The following is a 6473-nucleotide window of genomic DNA, read 5'->3' as shown; positions in this document are numbered from 1 at the left end:
CGGTTTGCTAGGCTATTACAGGAGATTTGTAGAGGGATTTTCTTCCCTTTCAGCACCTTTGATAGAGTTGACTCAGAAGGGAGCAAAGTTTCAATGGACTTATGCTTGCGCACGGAGTTTCCAGGCATTAAAGGACAGATTAACGTCAGCACCGGTTCTAGCGCTTCCAAAAGGGACCGATGGTTACGTTATCTATTATGACGCTTCAGGCTTTGGGTTGGGTTGTGTGCTGATGCAGCATGGTAAGGTTGTGGCTTTGCTTTTAGACAACTAAGAAAGCACGAGAAGAACTATCCGACCCACGATTTAGAGTTAGCCGCGGTGATTCATGCACTCAATATGTGGAGGCACTACTTGTATGGCATTCATGTTGATATCTATACGGATCATAAGAGCCTCCAGTACATCTTCAAGCAAAAGGAATTGAATCTACATCAAAGGAGATGGTTGGATTTACTTAAAGACAATGGCGTTGATATTTTACACCATCCGGGGAAGGCGAACGTAGTAGCCGATGCCCCCAGCATAAATTCGATTCGATATGGGTGATTGTTGATAGGCTTACAAAGTCAGCCCATTTCTGCCTGTTAGGACTACATATTCCTCAGAAGATTATGCAAGGCTTTATATTAAGGAGATAGTACGACTACATGGTATCCTTGTATCTTTCTGGAGGTCCTTCCAAAAAGGATTGGGGACTCAAGTAAGTCTTAGTACAGCATTTCATCCCCAGACAGACGGACAGGTTGAGCGTACTATTCAGACACTTGAGGATATGTTACGAGCTTGTGTAATAGACTTTAAAGGTAGTTGGGATGATCATCTGCCGCTTATTGAGTTTGCATATAATAATAGCTACCATTCTAGTATTCAGATGGCTACATATGAAATTCTTTACGGACGGAAGTGTAGATCGCCTATAGGGTGGTTTGATGTTGGAAAAACTGGGTTACATGGGCCAAACCTGGTTCAGCAATCCATAGAAAAAGTAAAGCTTATTCGGGATCGAATGTTGACAGCTTAGAGTCGTCAAAAGTCATATTCTGACGTGCGGCGATGAGATTTAGAGTTCGGGGTTAATGACTGGGTATTCTTAAAGGTGTAACCTATGAAGGGTGTGATGAGGTTTGTCAAGAAAGGCAAACTTAGCCCACGATATATTGGGCCTTATAGTATCATTCGAAGAGTGGGTCAAGTAGCTTATGAGTTAGAATTTCCCTAGGAATTGGAGTTTGTCCATCCGGTTTTTCACGTACCTATGTTACGGAAGTGCGTTGGCGATCCTACCTGAGTGGTACCCACAGATGATGTACAGATTACAGAGGACTTGTCATACGAGGAATTTCCAGTTGCCATCCTAGACCGACAATCCGCAAGCTACAGAATAAGGAAGTAGCCTCCGTGAAAGTACTTTGGAGAAACAACAATGTGGAAGAAATAACTTGGGAGTCCGAGGAAGACATGAAGTCTAGATATCCCTACTTATTTCCTCCTCTAGAGAAGGATCCAACTGAGACGTCATAACCATAAGGTACGTATATAAATTCTTATGTTGATTATTTTTTGGTTGTGTGAAGCCATTGTCGTTATTGATGATTGTGGTCCTGTATGGCATTGGATTATTAAGCTTCTACATGGAGAGTTGGTAGTAGTGTTGTTACAAAGGCGACTCTGCCAAGGTTATATAGATCCCGGAGAGTTAAACATTCGAGGTCGAATGTTTCTAAGGGGGGAAGGATGTTACATCTCGCGTTTTCATATGCTAAAAGTTTCATCTTCAATTCATTTAAGTAGACTCGGGGATGAGATTATGTTGAGGTTAATGTATTTACGCTATTTATAACAAGCGAGATATAAGTGTCATTAAGGATAAAGGGTACACGAATTAAAGAAAACAAGTTACGTTAAAAGTGGCCCATTTGGGATAAAATACGGGTCGAGCAATAATACCTGATAATTATGGACTAGTACCATACAAGGTACCATATGGCCGTGATTATATGATGTATAAAGTATATTAAAAATGAGTAGTATTTTTAGATAATTTGAGATAATTTTTAATTATACGGGTAATTGATTAATTACCGGGTAACGGGACATTACCTAGTTAACTAATAAGTGGATAAAAATTTATAAATTACATACCCAAAATATGGCAAGAAGCCACAAATCTAGAAATAACTAAGTAGTCATATAGTCCTAGGTGGCTATCTAGGAATTTTTGGAATTGAATAAGAAAAATGGTCTTGTTCCATTCATTTTGGACAAAAACATAACCAAAATGTGAAAAATCCTAAACAGGAGACATACTCCTCCATTTTTTTAGTTCAAAGGCTTCAAGGATCAAAAGCCTAACTCATTCAAAATACTTCAAAGAAACAGAAGCTTCATTTCGTTCAAAATACTTCAACAAAACAGAAGCTTCTTTCCGTTCAAAATACTTCAAGGAACAGAAGTGTAATTCCATCAAAATTTTGCAGCTACAAAAGAGTACGGTGCAATCTTCGCCAAGAATATTATACGGAGTTTTTCCTACTCCAATTATGTTAAGGTCGTTCCTTCTTTCTTTTGGCATGGTCCAAGCTATATAGAGAAAACGAGCAAACGCAAAGTTTTCATAAACGACTCTATTCATAGAAATACTAGGGGTCTCTGTGTTCTTGATTCCCCATGTGATATATTATTATATCTTCTGTTCATGGGTCTCAAAATGATAGGCAGTTGATAAAGTTTATCCGAAAAGAATATTGAGATTTTTAACATATTCTCATGCATTTTATTCATTTATGCATGTACATTGACCCATGACCAGATGGCGTTATATACGCGTATTTATATGTGTATATATATGTATATGGGATATGGGAAAAAGGTTACGGCATTATATACGCACCACCACCTGATCAATTGGTATATGTTGATGATGTTGCCCACAGTGGCCAAGATGATAAGATGGGATGCCCTCAGTGGCTTGATGATATTATGTACATCCATACCTATGCATGACACGACATTTATACGCACGTGCATGACATTATAAATGTGTCAGAATTTACAAAATTATTCAGATTTATATATGAATTTCTTTATTTCATGTTTCATCTATGTCTTTTACGTACTGATTTTCATGTCTTATACTCAGTATATTTTTCATACTGACGCCCTATTTCACGGGGCCTGCGTTTCATGCCCGCAGGTGCAGGTAAGCAAGCTGACGGTCCCCTTTCTTAGGATCCCTGATCAGCGAGAGTTGGCGTGCTCCATTTGATCCGGAGCTGCTTTTGATTTTTGTACGATATGTTTGTGTGTGTGTGTGTGTGTGTGTGTATATATATATATATATATATATATATATATATATAGGTATGACGTGGCTCAGTCCCGTCTTTGTACAGTTATGTTTATATTAGAGTTCTGTAGACAGTATATCTAGTTGGATAGTACGTGGCCTTGCCGACTTCCAGTTTTGAGATACATAGTTGTCTATAGTAGCCTTGTCGGCTCGCCCTATGTATGTTGCACATATATGTACATATGCCTTTTGGGCAGGTTTCCTTCATGTATATTATTCTCGTAATTCAGCAGATGTTATTCAGGTTCATATCTTAGACGCATGCTTAGGGGTGGTTGACAAGCAGGACTCAGGCACCCGTCGCGGCCCATCGGTTTGGGTCGTGACAGGGGGTGCAGGCTAACATGAATTTTTGTTCTCAGTTTCGTTTGAAGCATTATTCTGAGGATTCTTAGGTTGTAACACTAATTTTCTTTCTATCAAGTATTCTACCTCTTCTTCCTCCTGTTGTGTCTGAGCCTACACTCGAGCTATCTGACTTGATTCCTGAGTGTGGTTCAATTCATGTTAAGGTATTACTGTTACAGTGGTGATCATCTGAATTTTTTGTTAATCTATTACCATTTGTGTTGTTTGTGCTTGATGGTTCATGTTTTGCTGAAATACTGCTGCAGGTGCTTGAGATGTCTGTGAAGAAGCATGGAACACAAGTAATCCCATCATTGGTGCTAGATTTGAAGCATTCCATTGGTACTGGTTCACAGGGTTCATTATTGGAGTGTACATTGGAAGGTGGTTGTGATAGAGGTGTGATTGATTTACAGCTGCTAGCCATGGGTTCACGGTCAGTATGTCCTCTGCCATTAGTTTCTCCTTATCCTGGATAGCTCGGCATTATGGAGAAGAGAAGCAGAGGCGGAGCTAGGATTTGAAGTTTGTGGGTTCTAAATTTGATGCCGAACCCATAGCATGTCTTAGTTACTGAGTTCACAATTATATACTAATACAGATTTAACAAATTTGCTAATAGAAATACAAGATCTATGAAAAGGCTACTGGGTTCGGCCGAACTCATAAACAATATCCTACCTCCGCCCTTGAGAGAAGTGGAAGAAGGTGCTGTATTTGGAAGATTAGAGTGTCTAAGTAGTACTTGTGATGTCTTGGGGACTTTGCTCATAAACGTTGGCTCACTTATAGCTACAGCCATTGTGAATATGTTTGTGTCTGTGTATGTATCTGTGTGCTTTCATTGAGATTGTTATCAGATGCATTAGAAGCATCCTTGCAGTAACCATGCTTGTTATCTCTACTTCATGTGATTCAACTTGAACATTAAATGCAAGTATGGAGTTTTCTTGTTTACTGAATGAATATCTCTATTGCATTTGTTAATGCATATAGTGATGATTGTGTGAGTGGCTGAACAGTTGAGTCAATGTCTAAAGTAACAGAGACTTCGTGTTGGTTAGCTAATAGAACGTTTGTTCTTTGTTAAATGAATCTGGTTAGGTTCAATATTATTGGTTGGCTTATTTGTGTTATCTGAGAATATAGAGGTATTAGTCGGAGTAATGGAGATCTTTTTGGTTCACATGTAGACGTATTAAAGCTGAAGCCTGAAAGTCTCTTTAGTAATTAGTGTAGTTGGTAACTTTTTGCCATTAATTTTGTTAATAACTTTGGTACTTGCTGCAGTCTTCTCATTCGTCTTTACAGTCTTACCCATACCTTTCTTAGCTTGAGTAGGTAACTTGCTTCATGATTATTTTCTTGCTTCTTGGATAAGAGACTAATGTCCACTCATGTTCTTTAATGCAATTAGTGGTACTTGGCCACATTATTGCGTGCAGTAGGATCGGTAGCGTAATTTTGCGAAACTTGCTCTGGCAATTCTTCAGCTTGTCTCGTGACCTCCCGCAGCATGTACACAGTATGTTTAAACCTTCATATGTTATTTTCAGGGATAATACATAATCACCCTCTTGTGGTTGTCGGACTTTACCAGATGCACCCTTATACTTTGCTGGGGTCCTATGACCCCTTGTCTTTATTTAAACTGTAATAAATATCACCTTTTGATCTGATGTGACACCTTCAAAATTTTGCACGCAATTATAGCGCATGAGAACGGAAAAACTGCCCCATATCTGATTATTTTTTTATTTTTTCATTTTTATTTTGCTTTGGCTTTTTCTTTCTTCTTTCTCTTCTTAAATTAAACCTCCACTATGCAATAATACATCAAAGAGGCTAGACCTCCATTCTCCAAATTCCTGACACAGTTAAGCAAGATCATCGATTATTTTGTTTGCTTTATCTCCTTTGTTTAATAAAAGCTAAAATAAATCTTTCAGGCGGAAGAATTTATATGAGAAAATTTAGTTGTTCTAATCGAAAGGTTACATTCAATTTGTGGAGCTTCAAGTTTGGTGTTGAATGGGTGCTTTATTGTGATTCCAAGGTTGTCTTTTACAGGGATTTCTTAATTGAGGGTTTTGAGAGAGATTGGGAGGAGACAAAGAAAGAGCATGTCGCCGGAAAAATATTTATGGCTGAAGCTCAATAAGTTCATTTACTGTTTGCTTTTCCGATAATTAATGGTTCTTTCTTCACTGATTTTATGGTATTTTATAAGGGGTTTGGAGAGATAAAAGGCAGAAAAATGGGTTAGGAAAGAGGAGGGGATCGCGGAGTGAAGCTTTTCCGGTTAGATCTGTTGATTTCCGATAGTTTTTTCTACGGTGCTTCATCGATCGCCTCTCTTTGACGATGGTGGTTTTAATGAAAGATGGGTTGTTTTCCAATGGCTGATTCCCATTATTTTCTTTCTTGGAGATGGTTGGATTTTCTTTCCTTCAATGAGATTTTTGGTTTAGTCATCGAAATCTTCAAGTTTACAGGTGAGAAATAATATTAGTTAGGGAAAAAGAAAAGAAGAAAAGTTAAATAAAAAATCTTTTGATAAAAGAAATGCTATAAAATTTGATAAAATTAATAATAAAAAGACAAAATTACATGGCAAAAGATGGTTGGTGCGTGCATTACACTACTCCTGGAACTGGTACTGATCACAAAAGGTGATATTTCGCAAAGTATAAAGGTGCATCTAGTAAAGTCGGATAACTTCAAGGGTGATTATGTATTATCCCTTATTTTCAGATAGTAATTTTAGATAAAT

Source organism: Nicotiana tabacum, chromosome 16, assembly GCF_000715075.1.
Source record: "Nicotiana tabacum cultivar K326 chromosome 16, ASM71507v2, whole genome shotgun sequence".
Taxonomy (NCBI): domain Eukaryota; kingdom Viridiplantae; phylum Streptophyta; class Magnoliopsida; order Solanales; family Solanaceae; genus Nicotiana; species Nicotiana tabacum.
The sequence above is the reverse complement of the archived record's forward strand: the minus strand, read 5'-3'. Positions refer to the sequence as shown.